Raw genomic sequence first — 26,025 nt, 5'->3', positions numbered from 1 at the left:
GCTCATTCACGACTGCCAAGTCAATACTACCATTTCCTTCCTAAACGTCAGCCATTGACGGACAGAAGACTCCAAACAAGCGTTCATTTAAAAATGAACCATTAACTATAAATCACAGGCCAGAGTGAGTGCTGAGTCACTAATCTCCTGCCAGTGAGTGGGTGAATGGATGGCTGCTGTCAGCTCCAGCAGTCACCTGACCTTACCCATGGGGTCAGGAGACCACTGACTCCAAAGGCAACAGGGAGCCAGGGAGGCTTCCCCAAGGAGTGAGCGGCTCTCTAACGGAACAACAAGCCTGTTTCCCTGAAGGCCACTGAAAAGGCAGGCTGCACATGGATCAATTAACAAATATTATTAACTTGTCAATCAAGTCTTATCAACATGGGAGGGTTTCACCCCACTTCCTGGTGGTTTTTGAGTTGGTTATACAACTTGCTCAGTGGGAAAAGCAGAGGAGAGTTCCAGCCCTCTCATGTCTTACGGAGGACGGGCTAGGGTTGCTAATGTCTCTTCCACCAGCCCACGATGGAGGCAGACACATTTTTGCTACTCTGAGACTTCTGTCTTAAAGGTGCAGTTTGGGGGTGGGTGGCGCACAAGTGAATGTTCACACATCTGCTTTTTACTGTTGGGCCAAATTCCTCACACTCCTTGAAGAGCCTATCTGTTACACCATCTCTTTCCAGATAAAGGGTAATCGATGTCAGGTCCTTCCAGTTCCCCAGGGAAGGAAACTGAGGCTGAGGGTCACTTGTGTCTCTTGGTGGCCAAGACAGAAGAAACAAGAACTGAACATTGTCAAGGCCCTGAAGCCCTGAGCTTTGTCCCCACCACAATGGCAGGAGGGAGACACAGCCCCCTATACCGCACTGGAGAAGACACATGCTCTCTGGTTTCAGGTAGGTCCCCAAGTGGGTCTAATGTTGAGCCAGATGCTGTGAAAGTCTCACCCCAAAACATCAGTACTAACAACATAAGCTAACAGTGCTAATCCTAGTACTTACAACAGTCCCCACCTCATGAGCTACCCTGTGTCCATCCAGAGCTACCAAAGGCAGGGCGCAAGTCCAACAGATCTGTAAACCCAGGCACGGGTCAGGGTCCTGGATAGACCTTGCTGCCTACCTACCCTGACATGGCCCTCTCCAGTCTTGGCTTCCATTTCTGCTGTACAAATGAAAGGACTGGATGGATTTGGAAATAGTCAGTGCTAGTGATCCCCCCTCCCACACTCAGGAGAGTCAGTACGCCAAGCAGCTCTCTGCACCCAAGAAACCACTTCCTGGCTACCTCACCTCCTTTTGTCTCCACTTAAGCCGATGCCAACTCTGTCCCTAGTGACTTTTGTCTTTGAGTGGCCTGCTCACACTCTAGGGATGGCATGATGGTGGCGGGGGCAGGGCAGGAGTGAGGACGTGCTGATGAACACTCAACCCTAGACCCTCCTGGGGAACTGGTGGAGACAGAGTACAAGACAAAAAGATGGGGGAGACTGGAAGGGTCAGGAAAAGACCATCAATCCCGCTCTGCACAGGGAGGGCTTATGTGCCTAGTCCTGTGCTCAGGAATGCACACAAAGTTTATAAACTGGGCTGCAGGATGGGAGGGGCACCCAGGGATGCAGGGCCAGGGATGCAGGGTGGGTATGGCAACTTTGAGATCATTATCAGAAACCCTGTGTGGCTCCCAGTCCAGCCGTCACAGACCACCCTAGCTGAGAGCAGTTCCGACTTGCTCTGAATCTGTACCATTCATTTTTTCCACATCAGCACGGCTTTTCCAGGTCCTCCGCTGACTCTTGTTGCAGCCCCGACTCCATCATGAGTCCCCGTTTTCTCACTGCCTCCATACGGTAGTGTGTAGCGACTACTGACTACCATCCTATAGGTAGCGTTCAATGGTACCCCGTATATAGGGCCTCACCCACAATGTTGGATGGTACTCTATCACAGAGACAGGCGCTACAATCCCGCAAGCAAACGCATGCTGGTTGAAGAGTCTCAGGGATCGGTGTCAAACAGACTCAAAACTTAACCTTTGATCTTGGGCTTTTGTACAAAGCCACAACATTCTTGTGAGGTATAGACAGACGACGTGAGGCTCATTTTATGGATGGGAAGGCTGAGGCCCAAAAAGGCACTGATAGCTGTTGGTTCGCAGAAGAGCTCTGGACCCTGGTGGGAAATCTCTCTGGTTTTTCCTTTCAAGATTTATCTTTATATCTGAGTAGTCTCTCATTGTATCTGGCTACCCAATTTTCAGCAAAGCTGACACTGACCCATGGGTGTGGAGGACGAGAGGCAACTCTCTCCGTTCAATTAGTTTCCCTAGTGTCTTTGAAGAACAAGCACACTCTAGAATTTTGTTCTGGAAACAACAGAATTAACACAGAATTAGCCCCTTTTAATGATTTCATGGCTGCCTTCCCTATCTCCCAGCTCCACGATTCTGTCGGCCACCTCTCTCCTAGCCTGCCTCTTGACTGCCAGACAAGTGGAAGACCTTGTGTTCCCTGCAGCCCAGGCCCTCCCAAGGAGTCCCCGGGAGGAAGTCCAAGCTGAAATCCCTTGGGATCTTCTTCCCACTTCTCAGGCGATAAGTCAGAACCTCAAGGAGAACAACACCGGGTTGAAAGTAATAAATATGCATCCCCCAAATTTTAAAAACCAGATCGCACAAATCAAGCTTATTTTGAGAGGCTCATAGTGTGGGGGGGTCTCCAGTGCGCCAATCAGCATAATTAAATAGGAAGATCTTGCCGAAATTGATTGTGCGTCACATGTCTCTTCCTCATCTGAGGGCCATTTCGGTGAGATGATTTTAAGCTAATAAGAACCCCCCAAATTAGAAACTAATTAAGGAGACGGAAAATACAAATGTTTTTGTTTTTGGTTGGGCACTATTTTTATCAGAAGAATCATGAAAAATTAGAATTGTTAAGTACACGTATGAAGGTTGTCAGTCAAGGGCAATGTGGCTTTCTGCCTCTCCCTGTTCTAAAATTTGAGGTAGCACATGGCCAGCTGCTCCCTGTGGGTCCCCAGGAAGCAGCACAGAGACTGATTCAGCAGAGGGCGACCCCCAAGAGGACTCAGCATGGAAAGGGTGGTGCCCCAGTTCTCACCAACCTTGGGTCATGAGACTCACCATCCAGCCTCTTTCCTTCAAGACGGAGGTGTGCTTGACACAGAGTGAAACCACTGCCCTACTTCCTCACACCCACTAACAGTGAGGGTGGTTACAGAGGAAATCTCAGAGGACCACACAGCGAACTGAGAGAGGCCTCTCACTCCACTACACATGGTTCAGAGTGCTCAACCTAGAGAGTTCAGTTCAGGGCCAGGGGCCTGAGAAGACTCCATTTGCTTTAGGCCTCTCCCTTCTTCCTGCATAGCCTGTGCCCATCTGTTTCCCGTTGTGCCTACCTACATCGCCTGATCTCGTTCCCCTACATCAGGCAGGACACCCATCTACCCACAGGCCCCTTCCCTCATGCTACAGTCCTCCCCAGGCCCAGACTAGAGAGTCAGAAAGACCTTCAGGGCTCCCTCAGAAACACTGCCTTGCTTTGTATAGGGACAGATGGCGAACAACGAGAACAGCCTGGCTAGAGAGCCCACCTAGCAGGGTGGGAAAATAAAGATGTCATGGACACTTGCCGTCACCACCACCAAACCTCTCCCTCCTCCAGAGGAGAAAGAGTGGAGATGGAGCACACAGTAGGAGCACTCCACTGAGCGGACACTGCCTGCGGCACAACCTGAGATCAAAAGGTGAACGAAGACGCACCTTCTTGAAACCAGGAGCACGGAATCAAAGCCGAAATTCCAGCTGGGCTCTGAGGCCAGGCAGCCCTTGGAGGAACCCCGAGTCTCATAACACCTGCTGTTTCTACAGCCTCCCTTACACAAGCGCTCATGTGAGTCTAAAGGGAAAAATGACAAAAACAAAGAAACCCAGAAGGCAAAAATTATTTAATGCATTCTTTGGACGGAGCCTGAGCATAGGGGAACTTGACCTTGTAGAGTTCCAGCGACACATGTAGGACACCATGTTAATAAAAACACAGCAATTACTGCTTTCTGCTATTGCTGGGTGCCGGGGGCAACTGCAGATGATAGTCACAGAATAATAAGTGTACATCGTCCCCCATTCCTAGGGAGAGCAACCATGGTTTTTGACAATGAAATATGGGCTTTCTTATCCAAAGGAACTGCCTCTTTATGGCCGTGAAGGGAGGGGTGTCTACAATAGGTCTGGGTCCCTGTTTCAAAGGCTGAGGCTACGTCTGAAGAGCTGAGACTGAAGGGTAACTCTCATGAGGGGATCACTGCATGGGATCCCAGGCTGGCTGACAGCCTTCACTGTATTGGGTGCACTTTGGCAATTGTGACATCCAAGAGAGGACAGATATGAGCAGACTGGCTCCAGATAGCCACAGGGGTCTGCAGCTTCCCCATGGGCTGAGGGCTGGCCACCCTCCCATTTTCCTGTGTTGGGAAGCCCAAGGTTCTCATGCACCGGAAGAGCAGAGACAGGACTGCAGAAATACCTTCTAGGAAGTCTGCCAACTTCAGCCCATAAAGGAACTCACATTTGTTTCCATTTGATTTACAAAAACAAAAAGAATTATTTCCCAACCCCGGTTGTCACACAGCAATCGCTCCATTTTAGTCTTCAGGGTTACCTGGCATAATAGAAATCATTTGTTCCACTTTCAGTGAAGCTCTGAATGCTTTAGGGTATTTTAGAAACTCCCTAACGTTCAGTCTTGAACTCCCAAGTGGCAGAGACTTGAGACAGCAACCTGGGGAGCCAGGAACCATGCTGACTCCAGAGAACACAAGTTACCATTGATAACGGTGACTTGAGACATCTCTTGTAGCTAGGCATAGTAGCTCAGTCCTGGACTCTTAGAACCTGGGAGGTGGAGGCAGGAGGATTAGGAGTTTAAGCTCATCTTCAGCTAGACAGTGAGACTACTTCTTCAACAAATTTCTCCAGAGACACACTATAAACATTTTATAAGAAGGTTATATGATAGCAAATTTGGTTCTTGTTTGGCTCTAGATCCACCTGGCCTCCAGTTGTTCCCTGGAAAGAGATTCTAGATTCTAGAGCAATCCAGTTGCTACTAGATACATATGGCCACCAAGTTCTTGAAATGTTGCCAGTCCTAACTGAGGTGGGCTATTAAGTATAAGCTACATCCAGTATGTCAAAGGCTCTGTAGGAAGAAGAATAACACGTCTCCTGTGTAATTGTATATTGATTATGTGTTGAAGTTATAGTGGTCTATATTGAGTTAAATAAAACACATTTTTTAAAATCAATTACACTAGCTAATTTTTCCTTTTTTTTTCAATATGGCTACTAACAAATTTAAAGCAACTATCATGGCTTATTCCTGTGGCTGGTCCAAATCTCCAGGCTTACCAGGGCTTCTGTTACCCCCTCCCGTACAGTGAGAACCTACACGGGATGTAGAGAGGCAGACTGTCCAAGGATCTGATAATGTTCTCTTTGCTCAACATTACTCCAAATTTCTGACTGCCTCTTCTGACTCCTCTCTTTCTCTAAGCCCAGCTTCTGCCCCAACATTCAAAATGTGGTTAGCAATTCTGAGTGCTAGGCTCATACCTTGACTCCAATTCCTGTGTCTGGAGCACCTCTGATGGCCAGGTCTGTCCATCTGTCCTCTTCCAGAAGACCCAGGTAGAGTGAACCTCTCCAAGCCCCTACTCCTACCCTAACCCAATAATGAAATAATTTCAACGTATTGAGCATTTATTGTGTGCCAGATGCTCTGGTAAGTATATTGTATATTCTGTTTCATTTAGTTCTTCTGAGCCATCTGAGAAAGAGGGAGCGTTACTCCTTTGAAGACAGTATCTTGAGATGCTTAAGGCCTGGACCTGGTTCTGTGCTGTATCCTCTGCCCCCACATGAGGCCACAGTGTTAACCTGATACAGCTAGAGTCATTTGGGAAGAGGGAACCTCAAATGAGAAAATGCCTCCCACCAGATTGTCATGGAGGCAAGCCTGTGAGGCATTTTAAAAAAAAATCAGTGATTGATATGGGTGATTCCAACCCTGGGCCTGTGATCCTGGAACATATACGAAAACAGTCTGGGCAAGCCAGGAGAAGCAAGCCAGTGAGCAGCACTCTTCCATGGCCTCTGTCAGTTCTTGCCTCCAGGTTCCTGCCTTGACTTCTCTGGATGGCGGACTACAAGCTATAAGAAGCAAGAAACCTGTTCTTCCCCACATTGCTTTGGTCATGGTATTTTATCACAGCAATAGAAACCCTACCTAAAACACATGCCTTGCTCTCTGAAGCTAGGGCTTTGCATTCATAACAGGAGAGGTGTTATGGTTGAATGCTCAATGTCCTCCATCGGATCAAGAGGGTAAAGACTTGGTCCCCAGCTGGAGGCACTGTCCTGTGAGGCTACAGAATCTTGGAGATACAAGGCTGACTGGCGGGTAGATATAGGGCCATAGTGACAGGGCTTGGAGTTTATAGCCTAGCCCTGCTTCCAATCTACTCTCTATCCTTCCTGGTTCATAAAGACAAGCAGCTGGTGATAGTGTGATGCCATCCCACCATGATGAACTGTGTTCCCTCAAACCGTGAGCCCAAATAAATCATCCAATCTTAAGCTGTCTCTGTCAGTTGTGTTGGTTAACACGATGCTGCCATGAACCCTGAAAACACACAATGAGAGAGTCCTAGCCCATGCCTGAAGGGCAGGACCTTTGCTGCTCCAGTCAGCCCTAAGTCCCCCCACCCCCACTTAAACACCTTTCTTGGGGTCAACACTAGCCAGTCCCCAGCCCAGGGAGAAATGTGTAGAGTAGTGGCTCCACCAAGGGCTGGAATGTGAGTCATGAGGCTCAGCATAAATAGCTCAGAGTCATATTTAACCCAGAACCCAAGCAGCTGCTCCCCTACCCCATGGCATAGCCAGCCCCAACTGCCCCAAGTACTCAAGTTCCTCTCTTTCCCACTGCCCCAGTAGGTAGGAGTCCACTGTGCCACAACCTGCTTGTAGCCTATCCATTTTCCTAGACAAGGGCTTAGCTTGCTAAATCCCTTCCACTTACTCTTTCTGACTGATTCAAAGGAAGGCCACCCAGAAGTTCTAATGTTCTGCTCCTCCCCAGCCCTTGGCTCTGACCAAGACCTCAACCCTAGCCTGAGCTAGATGGAATTTGCCGCACCCTCTCCGGCCTCCTGCTGCTACCCATTGGCCTTTCTCCCACTGCCCCAGGTCATTTCCCAAGACTTCAAGCTATTTTTGCTTCTGTCTCAGCCTTCTTTGTTCCCCGTGGGGGGAGGTTGCCAGAGTGTTATCCTCGTGTTACGTGTGGTACAGACCAGACGACCAGTAGTAGCAGTCCTGGCATTTCCAGCCCTGTCAGCCCTGTCTCTCTCTCTAGTCTCAGGAGGCCAGGCCTTCCTGGCCCTAGGGATTAGCCTGGTGGCTTCCTGCCTTGGCTAAATCTTAGGATAAACCACTAGACTCACCGAATCTGCTAGATCCTGCATGTTCCCTCTACCACCCTACATAAGACCTCCCAGCTGTTTTCAGTCTTCCCCCCACTTGCCCGGGCACCGTTGAAGGAAGGGGTGGGCACAGTTTACTTTTCTGTTCTTCATAAGCCACACCAGCAGCACCAAAATTCTAGGTATCTGAACTAAACCTGAGGTGGTCCCAAGGCACAAAGCCCCCAACCTACCCCTCATGCATGATGGGTCTCTAAGACCTCCCTTACCCTTGGTTATCTCAATTTCTTTGCTGACCTAAGTCCCCTGCTTCCTGTAGGGAGTTCATGACAATCGTGAGTTCTTGATTTGTACTCTGAGTCCCTCAAACAAGATATGCTGCATGCATAACCCAGACGCCAGGCCTTCCCACAAGGCATAGGAAGTGAACTCAGCTGCCGCTAAATCTTCCGGTACCTGGCTTCAACAAGCACATGGGTAAAAACAAATAACTCTGAGGTGTCCATCTATCATCTTATCGGGCTTCGTGGGCTTTGTTTGCACAGTTATCTTCCTGAGGCTGACATTGTGTGCCGAATACAAGCTGATATATTCCCCTACCTGCCACATCACTGATAAAGGATAGCTGAGCTTCAGGTCCATTACCTGTCATTACACCATGTACATGTCGCCTGGGACCAGAGCATCAATTCTTCCTGAGTCACTCCAGCGGTACAGCCTCCTAGTCGGAGCTCCAGGTTCAAAAGGCTGCGGCTCACTGCTCAGCCCTGGGTAAGCCACGTGCCATCCTCTTGTCCTCTTTTGGCTGGCCGAATCCTCTGGGATGGGGAGACAAGCTCCAGATGCTTCAGGGGCGATCTGCAAGGAGAAGAGAGGTCTCCGTCACAATTAGGCCCAGGTATACAAGTCCAGGCGTGAACTGTTTTCTTCCTAGCCTCTTACTGTTCTTAATTATTAGATCCCATGGTACCTGGTGGTTAAGCCACGTAGGGTAGCTGACCATAGGCTCAGGGCTCAAGTGCACATACACACACGCACATGCACACACACACATATACACACACATTCATGTACACACCCACTCACATACACGCACATGCACACACACACATACACACACATATACACACACATTCATGTCCATGCACCACCCACTCACACACATGCACATGCACACACACACATACACACACATATACACACACTCTCATACACACCCACTCACACACATGCACATCCATTGTTCCTGACTTCCTGCCTCTGCCTACTTCATTCTATCCACTTCAAAGACTCCCTTTCCAATCAGGTACCCCCCCTACCCCCAGCCATCACTCAAGCTTCAATTCAGGTCCATCAACGAGCCCCCTGAGCTGCCCCAGTGTTCTGGAAGAGGGAGGGAAAGGATACTCTCACTCTGCCAATGGGAGCCACAGAAAACAGGACACGCCCCTCTACTTCTTGCCAAATCCTGGGGCAAGACTTTGTGGTACTAGAGACTGGGAGTTCCAGGGAGACACCCTACCTGTGGCCCCATGATGAATCTTTCCAGCTCTTTACCTCAAAGGAAGAGGCACGGAGAGAGAGAAAACTCCCTATATCAAGGGACAAAGACCCTGACATTGCTACCACTGATTCCTGACGTTTCAGGGCCAAGACTGTGGTTTCTCTTCTTCAAAGAGGAGTCAGAAGGCACTGGGACCACCTGCCCGGCCCCTCTATTCAGGCTTGGGGCAGTTCAGCTGCCCACATGACTGAGATGCATTCGGGGTTCTCGTGGCTTCAGTGGACCGGCTGCCTTAGAAAAGGCTCTGAATGGAGAGGAAGCATCATGCCCAAGGCGCAGGTAGCAGAGGAATCAAAGAACACACGTCCTCCCCTTCGGCCTGCGTGGACCACTGAAGCAAAACAATGATGATCTATATTCCACACGTATAATGACTGCACTCCAGAAACCGATTTTGCACCCTGTTTTGTAGTTCTGTGAGGAGTCGTTTCAACAATGAAAGAGAAGCACAGAGAGGTTGAGAAGATGGCCAAACATCACATGGTAAACTGGAGAAGGTCAAGGCTGGCCAACTTTTTTTATTTCCAACTTTTAAATATTTTTTTCCCTTAGGAAGCTACCCGGTGCTAGGTTCATTTGGTCTAAATGTCACGTCACCCCTCCAGAGGACGAGGGCCGAAAGAAAGTGAAGCAAGGAGGAACAGTGGCCACTCCCTTTGTTGGGGAGTGGGTGAGATAATTATGCTTTGGGTCTTCTCCTCCTGTGAGGAGTAAGACGAGAGAGGGGCAAGGGGCATGGGGCACAGGGTAGGGCGGGGGGCACGGTGCAAGGCACAGGGCATGAAGCAGAGAAAATGATCTGAAAAGATATGGAGACAACAGGAGTATCTCAGACTCAAAGAGAACTGGCCGTGATTTAAGTGCTCTAACTCACAAGCCTCCAAGCTATCTGCCACAGACCTCTTGAGGGCCTTCCTCACAAGGCAACAAGCGGCATGGCAGATACTGAACCGCTTTGGAAGGCAAGGTGGTACTGTTACCCCCTTGAAAAACACACGCGCACTCCATACCCTCTCTAAGGTGTTTAAGTGGGGGTGGGGGGGACTTAGGGCTGACTGGAGCAGCAAAGGTCCCGCCCTTCAGGCATGGGCTAGGACTCTCTCATTGTGTGTTTTCAGGGTTCATGGCAGCATCGTGTTAACCAATGCAACTGACAGAGACAGCTTAAGACAGGACGGATTTATTTGGGCTCATGGTTTGAGGGAACACAGTTCATCATGGTGGGATGGCATCACACTATCACCAGCTGCTTGTCTCCACGAACCAGGAAGGATAGAGAGTAGATTGGAAGCAGGGCTAGGCTATAAACTCCAAGCTCTGTCACTATGGCCATATATCTACCTGCCAGTCAGCCTTGTATCTCCAAGATTCTGTAGCCTCACAGGACAGTGCCTCCAGCTGGGGACCAAGTCTTTATATGCTTGACCCGATGGAGGACATTGAGCATTCAACCATAAGGAGGAGGATAATCCTGCAGGATTCTGCCCATGTGAAGAAAGGACCCCCACTCTGGGCAAAGGCTTCTCAGGATTCGCCCAGGTCATTCTTCCTGGCCTTCGTAGCCAGTGCTAGCCCGATTCTGGAGCAAGTAGCACAGGCCCAAGGCTAGCCAGCCAGGACAGGGGGCTGACCCTGAAGGAGGCAGGAAGATGAACCCAAGCATTAATGGTTCTGTGCAGTTTGTGTAGCTCCTCATGTCTCCCTCCAGCCAGCAGAGGACCAGGCACAGCATATTAGACCACGAGGGGGAACAAAAATCGGCAGCTCCCGGGACCAGAGGCACTTGCTAATTGAGTACCATGTGTGTGCACGCATCGTGGGGGAAGGGAGGGAGCTGCCCATAAAAAGCAGCCCACTATCCTGGCCCACCAATGACATGGTCAGTTGGGTCATTTGATACTGGACTGACAGCAAATGGTGGGACACCCACATCTCTATGTCTGTGCGGCACCGGCACGTCCTGGCCCTCCTGTGGGGTGGGACTGCAACATATTCATAGCAGATGGTGCTGTCACCCTGGCTCCGGGATTCTCAGTCCTAATTATCTGTGCTGTCAGCCAAACAATTAACCCTCAGAGAAAAATTGCACTGTCCACCCCCAACCGTATGAAAAGGCAGTTTTCCCAAGGGCGAGAGATACCTAGGGCAGCCTTGTGCTCAGCTCTAGATCTCACCATCCTCTGGCCTCGGAGGTCTATTGATGGTTTTGAGGCACCCTCCCCACTGCCTCTGGCCCTCAGGACTTTCTTGTAAAAGGAGGAGCTGGGGCTGGTCCCAAGGGCCTCCTGAGCCCACAGAGCTACCTTCTTACCGTGCCTCGCTTCTCGATTTGGGGTGTGCTTCCTGAGGCTGGGTTCCCCTTTGTTCCCTCATTATGCAGTCGGGGCACATTTACCATGTGACGCGGCTGGGGGAGACACATAGAAAATGTCTCCTCAGTCTCCCTGACCCTTCTCAGAGCTCTTGCCTGCCACGAGAGGAGATGACAGTCACCTCCTTGACCCTTCAGAAAATAGGACTATGGAAACACAGCTTCTTCCCCAGCAAGAATTCAAAGAGCAAGTCCATGTGGTCCCAGGGCAGAGCTGCTGAGGGCCAGGGTGCTGTGATCTCTCTCAAGAGTAGAAAGCCTCCTATCCCATCTCCCATAGCTGCACCTCTCAGGTCTCAAGGCCACCACTGGGCAGGGGCAGGTCCTGCCCTGCTGGTGCTCATTAGACAACAGAGGTAGTGCACCAGCAAGCCTTCCCTGAAAGGAACTAGCTGAAAAGAGAGAGCTCACAGGGCTGAGGCATGATGTCTGTCACCTAAGAGGGCCACTGTGTAACATATGCCGGGTGCAGGGAAGTCATCCAGCACCATGTGCTAATATCAGAAGCAGAAGGTTCTTCAGGAAGACTTCTTGCAGGAAGCCAAAGAAGAGCTCAGGGGGTGATGGCTCCCCTGGTCACTTTGTACCAACGCCATCAGAGATACTGAGGACCCGCCCTTCAGAGAGAGGAGAAGGAAGAGGCCTGGTGTAGGCAACCTGGGTCTTATTCCACAGATTAGGGAGGTCAGAATGCAAAGGGCATGGCAAGACAGAACACACTCTGTCCCACTGAAAGTCAGGAATTTCCTCTGAGACAGGGGCATGCCCTCAGTACCTCGGGAAAGGGTGCGGAAAGTAGGCAGAGCTGGAATGCCTTTGCCACCACCATTTCCCCAGCCCAAACTTGTGACATCTTTCTTCCTGCTCCCTGGGGTCCACTGTCCACCTATACACACCCCCTTTGGCCCAAGGGGTAAAGGTTCCCACGGCTCCTCCACAAAAATGGGGGCCACGTTTATTTTCACACAGGGACTTGCCTACCCAGAATCTGCCCCGCTTGGAGGCAGTAGATGTGAGCTCCACCCCCACCCCCATCCAGAGCCCACGTAGGGCAGGCGCCAAAGTCTGGCTGGAGACTTTTCTAAATATGAGCATGGCACTAAGAGTCAGGTTCCCAGACCTCTCTGGCCCAGGAGACTGTGCAAGCATTCTCCAGCCAGGCTGAGAGACAGGAGAGAGCTGGGGGCGGTGGGAAGCACGGCCCCAGCTGCTGGAAGCCCTGTAGCCTTGTTAAGGGAAGGAAAAGGATTACCCGGTGCCCAGTGCCTGATCAATCGCCCACAACCCTTGCAGCAGGGAGGAGAACGCCAGTGCCTTCTCAAATGTGTGCGGATTAGAGATGTACAAATAGAATCTTTTCTCCTACCCCTCTCCTCAACCCCCCGAAGCTTGGGATGCTTGTTAAAAATAGCCTTGTTGTGGCAGTGATCCTGCACAAGCCAATGGCTGGCAGGGAAATGAAGGAGAGGGGCTATGTTAAGTGGCTACCCTTGGGAAGTGGGAAAAGAAAGTCCCAGGGGATGGCTGTCTGTCTCAAGCGTCTCAGGACACGCTTCTGTAAGGCTTGGATCTTTACCAGCAAGCAGATATTTTGTTCCTCACCAGTGTGTGAGCTGCATCTTGCTGCCTAAGCTTGAGGCAGAATTGATACTGATTTAGGAAGTCAGCATCAGGGTGCAGGCTGGCTTGGTACTCAGGCCACCCTGAGACCAAGGACCCAGCAGCATTCAGGAAGCAGTGAATCCGGGGCATAGACTCAATAGAGACCCCAGTTCTCTGGGCCTGGTTACTTGCTATAGAAGGGAACCATTGGATTTATTGTTTTATCGCTTTCCTGATTTGGAAAACAGCTATCTACCCTTGTGTCTTCCCACCATGAAAGATGAAGGAAATTGTCTTCGAGTGCATGCGGGGTGTGTGTGTGTGTGTGTGTGTGTGTGTGTGTGTGTGTGTGTGCATGTCAGGGGTTAGTGTGGAAGGAGAGACTGTTCCGAGAGGAGAACACAGACCAACTTCCTGCCTTGATGTTCCAGTGCTCGAGGCAGAAAGCCTATCTCCATTCGGTGCCTAAAAGCATTCCGAGTTGAATCCTGACTCGGGCTACTGGTAACCAACTACCCAGGCTCCAGCGACTAGCCTTCCCATCAGTGCAAACCTCCTCTTGCTGCTCAGCTGGAACTCTGGGCCACATCTCAGGGTGGTTAAAAAAGACTATGGAATTGCATTGGTATCCTGGTCCTACTACACCCAGGAGCTGTGTGACCCCGAGTAAGCATGTAGACCTCTCTGTGCTTTGGAGTCTTCATCTATGAGATGGGAGTGAAAGGGAGCCTGTCCCGAGCAGCCATCTTGGATCTGAGTTGTCAAACTTAGATATTCTTCTCGCCCGCTCCTATATGCACCCCGCTGGCTAGGCCCCTCTGTCTGCTCAGCCCTGTGTGTACCTGGTTTCTGCTTCCTACCCCGCAGCTCTGGAGGACGTAGACATGAGATCAATGATCCTCAGACTCCTTGTCCTAATACAGATGCTGACTTGTAGACCCAGGTGAGGTGGGGATGTGCTTTTCTAATAATCTCCTGGGGGGCAGCAGGTCACTCTGCTGGTCTGAGCCCATCCTTTGATTAGCAAGGATCGTGCCAGCATGGAGGAGACAGGGACGCTGGTGGAGAAACAGGGACCAAGGGTGGTGTGCCTGCCACCCACATCTGAGGAGGAACATATTTAGACAGTGGTGGTTCCGGGGTGACCGTAGGTTTGAGAGACACTGGGGAGGGGGGATGGAGGAGGGTGCTGTGTGATGTTATGTCATGGTACGTGACCTAAGCACTCAACTCTGCAGGAAATAGCACCGGCCAGAACACAGCGGCGGTACTCAGCGTTTCTTCTGTCTTCAGCACTGGCCTGTGTGTGATGATGGCTCATGATGGTGGGGCTGTCGGCAAAGCCACGGAGGCTGTGTTAGCAATGTCTGTCTTAATTTATTTGTCATCCTCTATATTCTTTCCTGAAATTTTATCATCTTTGTAATTTAAAATTTATCTTCCACGTATTCTCAGGTGCCCACTCCCCGGAGCTGCCCATTTTTCTTTGTTACTGAGGTTTCGTGTGCTTCTCAGCACACGCTGCCATTGTTTCAAAGGCTGGAAAACGGAGCGTTAAATCTTCTCAGTCCAACCCCGAGATATGGTAACTCGGATTGTGTTTTCCCTCAGAGCCAAGAGTCCAGCGCTTTGGAAGGCTGGCACCGTCACCTCTCACTATAGCAACAGGGAGACCTTGGTAACCCCGAGCGTGGTTATTAAGAGTAAAAATAGGAAGTGTGTGGAGAGACGCTGGGTGAGAAGCTGCCACAGACCTGCCGGGCAGCCTGGATTTGCAACCCTCTCGGCCCCTGTTGCAAGAAACAGAATGCAAAACCCAGAGCCTGGGTGCTCCTGTGAGAGTTCTAGGCAAGCCCAGAAGTGGGCTCTTCTTGAAAAGCTATCACGGAAGATTCTGCAGGAGGATGTTCTTGTCTTTGTTACAACACATTGGACTGTTTGCACTTCTGGCTTCCCAGTAGCACTCAGACCTGACTGATCCTCATTGGTGCAATCTCGGTCTGTCCCTTCACAGCTGTTTCAGGCTCCCCGGGGTCTCACCTGGGTCTTGGCGCTGACCTGGTGAGGCTGGGGAGAGCCCTAACCCTGGACAATACACAATGCTTCCAACCCAGGCTGCGATCAGCCCCAAGCCCATTTTGCACTACAGCGAGCCTAGCTCAGGACCCTGGCTCTGCATCCCCCAAAGTGTAGAACTTGGGGCAAGTCACCTCCTGTCTCTGAAGCTCTACTCCACCATCTGTGAATCTGGAGACTGAGTTGTGTGATCTCTCTCAGTCCTCGCTGCTTCTCACTTCGATGCTAACGCTACAGAGAGAAAAGTGATTTTTTTTTTGAGATAACTAAACGCCGCTCCCTTAAGTAAGAAAGTGTATTTTATTTTAATCTTACTGCTCAAAGTATGTTTTAAAACACTTACAGGCTCCTCTTCCTTTTGTGGAGCAGAGCATGTGATATAAAATTCAGTTTTGCACACCCTTCCAGATCTTGGTCTACAGAGCTCTTAGGAAGCCAAGACCCTCAGCATCTCCGGTCTCATCTCACGATGTCAGGAGCCGCCTCAGACACTGTAGCTTTTCTTCCTCATCTTCCCAGTGAGGTCAGGGTCCCAGCCACCATGCTACCTGTCTGGGCATGACTGCCTAAAGCAACTGCCCACCTAGTTCTTAGTGTACAACTCTAGGCTTGGCAACCAGACCCTGAGCACGAGTGGGGACAGTGTACCTGGGAGCAAGAGACCCGAGGGCTTTCTCTGCTTTGCCACTGTGGCTGTGTACTGCATGACACTGACCCTCCGTCCTAACGGCCACATCCTTAGTATTGCCAGCTGGGTTTCCCAGAGTGTATTTACAGACCACCAGAGGAGCTGACATCACTGTGGGGTCAGACAAGAAAATAAGGCCACAGTTAGACTTTCACCCCAACTCCTGCAAACCAACCCCCCTTTCCACTCTACTTGCCTACGGCTTCCCATGTGAGAGGGAAGCCTCCATTCCCACACCCCTTTCCCTCCAAGAAGTTTGAAAGGCCCCAAGGCAGAGAGAGGCTTCTATCTAGACCCAGGACCACTGAGTAGAGCAGTGCTTGGCCATGCACCCCTCTCTCCCTGCAGGTTCCAAGGCAGCCATGCTTGGAACAGAGGTCTTGCTCTTTCCACTCAGAGAAAAGCCAACTTCCAATAATCTGGTTTTGCGTACTACATAACCAGCAGCCTCTTCTCTTTCCTGCCCCAGCCAACTACTGAGTCAACAACCCTCCCCTGTGTCATCCCTGGACACCCAAACTTCCTGCCCGGTGATATAGCCAGCAAGGGACCTGGGACTTATGAGTAGAAATGAGTGTTGCAGTTTGCCTGTGTGCAGATAGTCTGTGTTCTGTGATGCTAGCTGTGTCTGTGGAAAGCCCCACCACCACCGCCACCAGACCCCACATAAAAGGAAAGGTTCTGGGGACAAAACAGAGACAACACTTTGAGACCAAGGAGGGAAGGATTGGGGCAGAGGATAGAAAGTGAGGGACCACAGGGACAGAAAGAATAGGAAGCCTGGAAGGCCTCAGCTTTGCTGGATCAAGCCTCCACCACCAAGATGGTTGGCATGAAGATTTGGCAGCTTCTGCCAGCCCACAGCCCTGCCTTCCTGGCCCGGGAGTATCACGGTAGCACCAAAATGAGCCAGGACTATAAAAGAGTACAAAGTTTGCCAGAGACCAATAGGAGGAGCCAGGAGCCGTGAAGGGTGAGTTCAAGCAGCCAGGAAAATAGCCCTGCCCCTGAACTATACCTAGTTCTGCTTTGCTGCCATCGTTCCCGTGGGAGGAAAGAAATATTTAGCCCATGTGACACCAGGGCCAGACTGGAAGGCAGGCCCAGATTATAACTGAGTCCCAGACACACCCAGCCCTGGGTCACCCTAGGTCTTGGTCCAAATCTCATTTTTACAGATGTTCCAGAGAGTGATCAACCAGAGGTCACATAGCCTGTCAATGGGCCGTATGGATGGGAGCCATCTGCTCATTCCAAGGCCCATGCTTCTGGTTGCCAACTCATCCCTGACATGGCTGCCTGGCTGCTTTGTTCCTGAGGATGCTGCCACCCTGGATGGTGACAACGCTGCTCCGTGTCACCTTGAGAGGAAGTTGGCAGGATTAGTCCAGTTTCTAGGCGTTACAGCATAGACCTGTCACCTGGCTATGTCCGCTGCAGCCTCTACTCCAACACAGCCAGGAAGGAGCCATGAGGGTGGGACAGAGGTACAGGAGGCCTGTGTGGTGAGAAGTGAACAGGACACAATACAGGGGAGTTATGGGCCCTGAGTGTAGCCCTTGGAAACAGGCGGCAGGCAGGCTTGAGAAGCGTCAGTGGGTAGCTTAATGGCACCTCCCTGCCATACAAACCAGGAGAGGGAGGACTCACAGAGAAAATGAATGTCCCCTTTGTCCACTTCCCAGCATATCATGGGACAAAGGACATGGTGGAAAACGGTGGATGTTCTCTCGGCCGCTAGAGGATGAAGCTTGGGGCTCCATCTTCCTTGTTGGCTTTGTCTCTTCCACACATCCTAAACCCTGTCTAGCTTCAGCTTTGCAAACATGAGTAACTGCATTTGCTCTTCTGCTTAAGGACACCGGTGAATGATGCTGAGGGGACAGACTGGTGACCGATGAGCAAAGCAGCCTCTGCCTGAGGTGGCAGTGCTCTCATGAGAAGAGGTGGGTCACACAGGTACCAGAGCAGAAACTCTAAGACTCCTTAGGCGGTGCCCAGGCCCAGGCAGCATGAGGAAGAACCAAGCTTCTCCATGGGCAGGATCTGCAGCCCAGAGAGAGTCCATCCATGGGGCTCACAGAGACAAAGCATCTCAAATGCTGGGGCTATGATGGAGACACAGCCCTGGCTCACTGCGGTCGGTTTTAAGGAGAAGAAACTGAAAAAAATTGTCACAGAGCCACCAGGGCTCTTCTATTGTGTCTTGGCACCCAGCAAACACTTGGCACAGTGGATCCTCCCATTAATGCAATGGTTTGATGGTCTGCATGTCATAGCACTTTCTGAGGACGGCGCTCTGACAGGCCAGAGCGCAACAAGCACAGCCTTCCCCCATTTCCCCTACCTTGCTAAAAAACCATTAGGCTAAAGCTGGCTATCAACCTCGATTCCTTATTTGGCCATTTCTGCCCCCTGAGAGTGACTACCAAGGTCCACCTAGCAAAATACTGAAGTCTAACAATCACAAGTCCCTTGCCCAATTAAAATTGAACACCTCATCCTAACACGGGGTTTCCCCTTTACCTTTATAAACTGCTATGTCTGTCTACCCTCTATTCAGAAGCAGGCAAATATCCCACGCTCCTCTTCCCTGTTCCTCTCTTTCTCCCTCATCTTTCATCCCCTGGCTTTGTCTCTTGGTCCCTGCCCTTTGTCCCACTGGGGTAGTTAAGTCTCCTTTGTGCTGAGATCTTAGTCCTGGGGTGTCTGGTGCTATCAGACTGCTTCCTGCATTGCTTTGGGTACGATGTCAGCTTTGCTGCAGTGATGGCTGTTGGTGGAGTTTTGTTGTTATTTGTCTGGGGACTGTATTATTATTAGAACACATCTCCACAAACTGGGTGACATAAACAACAGATCTCTCAGCTGTGAGGATCAGAAACTGGAAAATGTCTCCCTAAGCCCAGAGCAAGATGTCAGCTGCCGTTGGATAACAAAACATTTTCTGGAGAGAGGCACCACCCATCTCCAGTTAGGAAGACCATGACAGACAAAAGTACAGAAACCACTGAAGTCCATTTTGGTAACCTAATGGGTTTTATTGGGGTTACTTACAGGAATATGGGTAAGGATCCAGTAGAATCGACTCAAAGTCCACCCCAGCACGGGTGACGGCTCACAAAGCTGGGAACCTGGAACACACTGCGCAGCCTGGGGACAGCTCAGTAGGTTGGAGAGTGTCCTTTACAGGTGCCTTAGTCGGTTTAAACTACACCTTCCTTCAGTCTGAGAAGGATTCTCGGTTCTTATTGCTTAATCTAGCAGGAAGGAGCTTACTGGATCTAGTCAGTTTCAGAGACTTCCTGAAACTTTTTTAAGTTGTTTAGCTTCCTGCTTAAGGAGCTTTGTGCCTAATGGGATGTTTCAATCTCAAAGAAAGTTTTACACAACAGCAGGACAACATTCTTTCTTCTACTCCTGCTGGGGGCTTCAGAGAAGGAAACAAGTCCTGGCCCTGACCAGAGGTGACCTGTGTCTGGCTTCTGGACCTCTATCTCTGCCTTCAATGCCAGGAGCACACCTCTCCAACAGTTCTGTAGTCACCAATCTGATGGCAGTTGAAAAGGTCAGTCTACAAAATTATTGTCCAGGAGGAACTAGGAGTGTAGCCATGACAGTCATGCCTGTAGACAATTCTCTGACTTTCCCATGAAGACAACATAAGTTTCAAGCTGACATTCCAATCCCAGCCTAAGCTTCCTGCTGAAGCTACTTGTGCACTATTTCTAAACAGGGTTCTCACACCCATGCCCACAAACCCCATCCTAGCTATGAGAAAACTTGTACTTTGAGGAGTATCTTAGTTTCTGGGCTATTGTTGTGAAGAGACACCATGACCAACGCAACTCTTACAAAAGGAAGCATTTAACTGGGGGCTTGCTTACAGTTTTAGAGAGTTAATCAGTGATCATCATGACAGGAAGCAGGCAGGTGTGGAGTTAGAGCAGTAGTTGAGAGCTTTACATCCTGATCCACAGGTGGCAAGCACAGAGAGAGCAAGTGAGCCTGGTGTGCACTTTTGAAATCTTAAAGATTACTCCCAATGACACATTTCCTCCAACAATGCCACACCCCCTAATCCTTCTCAAGTAGTTCCACTAACTAGGGACCAAGTATTCAAGCATATGAGCCTATGGGGCCATGTTCTCATTCAAACTGTCATGAGAATACAAAGTCGATTCATCACGATGAAAGAACCCGCCTGACACCTTCTTTTCAGACCCTCATCCCCAAATGCAAGTAGAATTGAGTTTTTCTTCCCTCATGGTTTTCAGATCTATCTAATGGACTTAAAACTGGATCTGAGAGACATGGAGATTCTAGCTCTTACTGGCAAGTCTAGTAGCAATTCTACCCCCTACCTCCAGTTAGAGGAGCTACAGCAGCCAGTCTGAAGAACAGCAGAATGCCTCTCAAGGTCTACATAAAGGTGAGCCAACAATACAGGCTGTGCTCTCAAACCTCCCAGACTTTTGGTGCTCTTTGGCAGCCCCAAGCATCCAGGCCCTATACCTGCTGATGTCTCTCAATGCCTCTTGGTATATGGGCCTTTGGCCTTATATCACCTGAATGTTAACTCAGGATTCAGAGAAGGGTTCTTCTATATAGACCAGCTCTGCCCCAAGTGTGGCATCCATCTCTGCTGTTCCTGGCCTTCACCACTTTGCCTCTAAGTCATCAACGTTCAGCCATCTTATGTCCATGATCTGCTGGCCCCTATAGGTGAGAGGCTTCGCCTTCCAAGGTGACTCAGAATAGTATAGTAAAGCTGTTACTTCTCTTCCTGGGTGTCTCTGATTTATAATATAAGGCTCTAAGAACTCTGGGGATGACATGGAACAAGTCTAAGAGGAAGGCTAAGGTGAGTGGGGTAGAAAAAGCTCTGACATCTAGCCTTGAAGCCACACCACACTGATCAGTGTTGAGAGCTTTTGGTGCCACTTCTAGGGATATGACATTTGTCACTGGGATGGGACAAGGATGTAGGCTGAGATAAGAGTATTAGAAGCAGTGACCATGGGGCTTCGTTTACTGCGTTGCCGAATTGCTACCTTATGCAATCTCGTTGCTTCCTCCTTAATTATTACCCTGTGTGATCCTTTTCCTTACTACTTTGCTTGATTACTTTCTTGTGTGATCTCCTTGTTTCCTACTTCACTTGATCACTCTGTCTTGATCTAAGAACTGACCGTGTGTATTGGATGTACCCAGAAGGGTATAAAAGCAGGCTGGAGAGACATAAAGCTGCTTCAGCCACTCAGCACTGGCTGGAGTCATGTTTGTCTAATTGCCTTTGTCCTTTTAATCTTCACTCCCTCCCTTGGACCCTGTTGACTGAGCTGGCTTGGTCAGATGGGTCATGAACTAAGGCCCGCTTTGGGCTAACCGACCTGGGTTCTTATCCTGATGCAGGCCAGGGATCTCCCTCCCTCCTCCATCAACAGCAATGCTACACCATGCAATTCTAGGAGGTGCTATGCAGTGCTAGTCTAAATGAATTGCACAGCCTTGCATGTTTGCATGCTGCCCACTTTCCAAGGAAGGTGCTTCTGGAAGCCTCCATCAGACGCTCACTCCATATGCCTGACTTTTGTGGTGTTTAGCCTCCCTGCCTCCCTCACATCCCAGACACGTGAACCACATGTTTTCTTAATTGAGGTTGATTGGGGTAGGTGAGGATATGTCTTTTGCTAGACTATAAGTACCCTGGGAATGACTAAGCTGAGGGGGACGAGAGGGTAGCAAGGCCCTTAAAGGGGACCAGCAACAGCAAGCAGTACTGGAGAACTTGTCTCTCTGTGCCACAGCATCTCATCCCTCTTGAATGGGGCACCCTGGTGGTGGGGCCCAACAGGTGTTTTAGCAGGTCACCAGGCAACTTAGATACACATGAAGTTTGAAAAGCACCCAGCTCCGGATACCTCAGGGTGTCCTTGTTATTGCTTCTGAATGACCAGTTTTCATTCAACCAATTTTGGCTGCCCACCTGGGACACCCCCTATTGCACCTTGGTTTTAGGGGGTCATCAGGAGCAGCACAGAAAGCTCACGTCAGGGCTGCAGGCAAACAGAGTAGCCAGGCAGCTGTAGCCTCCTCCAAGAGCAGCCTCTCCCTGGTCCTGCTAACTGGGTGGTTAAATTATTCAGCAACCAATTACAGCTTAACAATGTCCCTGTCTCCCAGCCCAGTGATTCTCCTGGCTGCCGCCAGCCATGGCAAACGATTTCCAACACAAAACAGAGTATGTTCAGGAATTTAGCACCAGGGAGGGCCCCCACTAGGCACCCCCCATGCTTTATCACAGCCTGCCCACATAACACCCCCTATCCTATCCCCTGAGGCAGATATGGGTGGATGAATGGGTCAGCCTCCAGACCATCAGGAACGAACTGGGAATCCAAACGCTGAACGGGCCTCCATGGCTAATCCTAACACTGAACAATCGGAGGAGAACCAACCGATGCCCTCCCACTTTATCCCACGGATGGGGAAACTGAGGCTGCTGGGTGACTTGACTCCCGCCACACCTACGGCCTACGTCTTTTGACAGTTCTTAACACACGGGACCCCACCATAGACATCTAAGTTCAAACAGCCAGCCCTGGAAGAGATGGGAGACAGGGACAAGTCTTGGTCAAGAACCTTACTCCACCTCTTCACGCGCCATGCAGGACATGTGAGAACATGGCGTTAGGGTGAACAAATACCCAGGCAGGTTTATCCTCTTCAGCACATGTGCTGAGAGGAAATCTATCAGTAACCAGAAACCCACTGCCAGGTGGTTCCAAAGGGCAGAGAGAACATGTTCTGATGGAAGCAGCCCCCACAGGGAAGACCTCCCCCACACCGTGGGAGGAGAGTTGGGGTGGAGCAGAAGGTGTTACAAATGCAAGAGTCACCCTTTTGGTTTTGCTCAGAGGCCCCTGGGAGGAAGGGGGCTGGAAATGGAATAAGTGTTCTCAGTTTTCCTCCTGTCTCTCAGAAGCCTTTACATGGAATTAAAGAAGGTGACAGTAAAAACGAGGCCAAGAAGAACACCAAGGAGAAAAGACTGTGCTCACTCAGACTGTGGGGGCTCAGAAGGCAGGGGGCCCTCTCCAAGTGCTCAGATAGTGTGGGGACAGGTGGCCTTCCCCAAAGGCACAGACGGGACCATCAGGCTCCACAAGGACCACAGAGGCATTCAGACCTGGCCTCGCCCATCCTGACCAGCCCTTCCTGCCTCCCAGAACCAGCCAGCTTGGCTAGTAACATACTCTGGGTATCTTGGGCCTGAGGCAATACAAGTTCATTTTGGGTCACCATGTGTGTGTGTGTCTACTACACTTGTAGAGAAACTATCAAGTCACCATGCGTGCCTCCTGTTCGCACCGTCTTTCCTCTGATCTACCCTAAGCTGATGTCACAGAATAAGGGAGTCTGAGATGCACCATGCATCCTCCGGGTTTACAGCCGGTGCCCAGGCCCATCGGGGCAGGCTATGCTGTGCTACTGTAACAGTAAACGTGTCCAGGAGCTCGGAAACTGAATGGTTCTATGGCTCTACGCGGTTACATGTGGGGCTTGTTTCTGAAGTCATAAAAACACTTGAAATTAGACAGTGGTAATAGTGGGCTCAGCCACACGAATGCACTGAGTCCTTGAAAGGCGTGGACTTTGTCTCCTCGGTAAGGAACACATCAGATCCATCTTTCCCTCCACAGCTGCAGACACACAGGGACACTGCCTGGCACCAACCCAGTGCAGGGACACCATCTAGAACCCTGCTGACTGTCCTGTGAGCTCTGGAGGAGAGATGTGCCTTCCTGGAAGAGAAACTCCCACTCAGGACTCGGGAGAACCAGCCCAGTGCTCCACTCCATAACGACAGGTACAGGTAGGGAGGTCCTGCCAAAGCCTGACAGCCTGGGGGCTGATGACCTCTCCAAGGACGTCCAGCCGCAGGCACACACCCCAGACACCCAGAACTGAAATCTGAGGGCTCACCTTTGCTTGTCCCTTCCCTTCCCCATCCACAACAAGCCAGACATCCTCTTCTTTGTCACTTCCACATCAGGGGAGAAAAGCATCCAGGGAAGACTTAGAGCCAAGATGCCATGAAGACCAGAAAATCAAAGGACAGTTTTCAAAGAGAACAACAGAGGCCATCACGATAACAGGTGAGGTTATAATCCTGTACCGTAGGCCGCACGGGACACGGGGCAGTTTGACAGGGGTAAGGGCGGTTACACCGTTACACGTGACAGTCAGCAGGTGCTTTCCTATCACTGAGCAACCTGAGAAGCAAGGAACGGCCCACCCGCCTCCTCACAGAGGGGAGAATGAGACTGATTGGAGAGGTAGGGTTTTCTCCACCCTCTTGCCACGCCCCACGCCACACCCGGAGCCGAGTCTGGGTCCAATGGCAGTTCTTGTTTTAATTATTAAGTGTTTTTGAGACTTATAGGTCATTTTTACATCATTTCAATCCCTCTTCCCTTCCAACTCCTCCTGTATCCCCCTAAACATTTGGATCTCATAATAATAATAATAATAATAATAATAATAATAATAATAATAATAATAATAATAATAATTGTTGAAGCTTAGGAACTGCAGCTGAGTAGTACCATTGGTTTCCAGGGACCTTTGGTTGAACTTGACTCTGGAAGACAGAGGGAGAGAGGAAGAGGCCAGGGACTGGTTTTACAGTCCAGGCGAGAGATTGAGAGCCGGAAGCAAGGTGGGGGCGTGGAGTACTAAGAAAGTCCCTGAGACTTGATGATCATTCAATCCTGGCGTAGGAGTGAGGGGATGCAGAAGAGGCTGGGTAGAATCAATCATGCCGCATAGGGCAGCAATCCGAGTAGACGACATAGGGCAATCTGTGGCTGTGAGGGGAAATCACAGAGAGAGATGGAAAACAGAGATGGGAAACAGGACTCCACAGGGCACGAGTCCCTAAATCCGCCATCAGGGACAGGCAAGAGAATGAGAGGTGGAGGGCCAGAGGACTGTGGAATACGCTTCTCCCAGAGTGAAGCACATGTCTGATTGGACAGAGCCAGGAGATGGGGCGGGGTTGGGGGTGGGGCTTCAAACAGGAGGATATCAAGAAGAGGACTGGTTACTTGTGCTGCCATGGATGAGGTCTAGCACACACATGGTAGGGAAGCCTACGCAGGTGACTGGGAATCGATGGCATTTGTTTTCCCAGACCAGGCAGAACCCGTGGGTTATGGTATTGACCCTTGCGCCCCCACATCGCCGCCGGGGTCAGTGCAGAACCTTCCATGCGATGTTTCACGGGAACAGAAGTCTTCCACTGTCCTGCCTTCGGCTCCTCCAAGCTCCCACTCCTCGGATCCCACAGGACACTGGTGTGACTCAGGCACACAGCCTGATGCTGAACACACAACTCACAGGCTTTCCTTTAATCTGATTTGACTCTCCGGACTCCAGTATCCAACTGAAACGTACCAGCGCATTGCCAAGCAAACTTGTTACTTCGATGCCTGTGGGCACAGTCGCTGCCTTGGGAATGCTGGTGGACTGCTCTCCTCGCTCTCCTCTCCTCAGGTGCCCTGTGCGGTGGAGAGGGAGTTCATCTGCAGCATATTGGTACCTTTTGGAGTCCAGAAGGGCTCCTGTTATAAGCCGGAAGGAAAGAGGTGCACAGTTTTAAGAGTCTTCTGGTCCATCGGCCAGCGCAGCAGGAGAAAGCAGTGGCTAAGTTGCCCACTCTCTCACAGACACAGTTTGACCTGCCCTAAGGTGATGACCCCTGCTGAGTGGACTTGCTTCTCTCCGCGGGCTACCACAGAAGATGGGCCTGCATCCCTTCTCCCATTGCAGATGAATTAATAGGGACTGAAAGAAAGATGCACGACACCTGCTCCAAAGTCAGCCATCCTGACTGTACTAGCGACCAGACCCTGTAGCCTGAGGAACATCTAGGGCAGGAATATGTCTGGTCCCTCCCTGTCACCAAGGTTTTTACCCATCTGAGCATCTCCATTTTCACTGGGAAACCCTTCCTGAGTTTTCCCCACCCCAGCCGCTGAACGCTCTTTCTGGATTTTAGGTGCCCATTTCCCCTTCACAATCTCACGACAAATGTGCTTTCAAGCCTGCTGCGGTCTGAACACTTGTAACCCCAGCTTCATAACCTAGCCCCTAATGCAAGGGCATCCATCTCTTCGGAGAGAATTGGGCCCTGATCACGAGG

At 50.5% G+C, this 26,025-nt stretch overlaps 1 protein-coding gene and 1 long non-coding RNA gene across 8 annotated transcripts in view; one reads left to right on the top strand and one right to left on the bottom strand.

Moving 5' to 3' along the window:
- The window catches only part of Zbtb7c (zinc finger and BTB domain containing 7C), a 329,246-nt gene that overhangs the window by 248,505 nt on the left and 54,716 nt on the right, over positions 1-26,025 (bottom strand). For all 6 annotated transcript variants that reach the window (XM_039097091.2, XM_039097092.2, XM_063277570.1 and 3 more), the window contains exon 2: positions 8,160-8,372. The gene's annotated coding sequence lies outside the window, so the exon portion shown is untranslated. The remainder of the gene's footprint in view (positions 1-8,159; positions 8,373-26,025) is intronic.
- LOC102556385 (uncharacterized) overlaps positions 23,534-26,025 on the top strand; it is a 37,962-nt gene continuing 35,470 nt past the window's right edge. The window contains exons 1-2 of one of the 2 annotated variants that reach the window (XR_005496453.2): positions 23,534-23,688; positions 23,875-23,977. This is a non-coding gene — a long non-coding RNA (uncharacterized LOC102556385). Of the gene's footprint in view, positions 23,689-23,874; positions 23,978-24,031; positions 24,158-26,025 lie in introns of those variants that run through there. The other variant, XR_001842136.3, reaches the window with a different exon arrangement.

Source organism: Rattus norvegicus, chromosome 18, assembly GCF_036323735.1.
Source record: "Rattus norvegicus strain BN/NHsdMcwi chromosome 18, GRCr8, whole genome shotgun sequence".
Classification (NCBI taxonomy): Eukaryota; Metazoa; Chordata; class Mammalia; order Rodentia; family Muridae; genus Rattus; species Rattus norvegicus.
This window is presented reverse-complemented; position numbering and strand designations above follow the sequence as displayed.